This window comes from Penaeus monodon, chromosome 28 (assembly GCF_015228065.2).
Source record: "Penaeus monodon isolate SGIC_2016 chromosome 28, NSTDA_Pmon_1, whole genome shotgun sequence".
Taxonomy (NCBI): Eukaryota; Metazoa; Arthropoda; class Malacostraca; order Decapoda; family Penaeidae; genus Penaeus; species Penaeus monodon.
The window spans coordinates 23,676,655-23,676,888 of NC_051413.1; the positions used below are offsets into that span (position 1 = coordinate 23,676,655).

The 234-nt window shown below is 29.9% G+C and overlaps 1 protein-coding gene across 2 annotated transcripts in view; it reads left to right on the forward strand.

The window, feature by feature from the left end:
- Positions 1 to 234, forward strand: part of LOC119591424 (dipeptidase 1-like) — a 285,765-nt gene that overhangs the window by 68,237 nt on the left and 217,294 nt on the right. The window lies entirely within an intron of this gene.

Genomic DNA, 234 nt, shown 5'->3' on the forward strand with positions numbered 1-234 from the left:
TTATTTCTTTTTACTTTTTCATTCAGAACACAAAACATCCAGCAATTAAGCGTGCTATTGAATCTGCCTGCTGGAACTTAAAAACAAAAAAATATATTTGAAACATTGCTTTTTCTCTTGTATATTTATTACGATGTTTGATAGTACTAATTGTGTCTATCGGTGATAGATTAATTGGAGCTCGATGTATTGCAATGATGATTTCTGGACATAATTGATAATGAGATAGCAGTT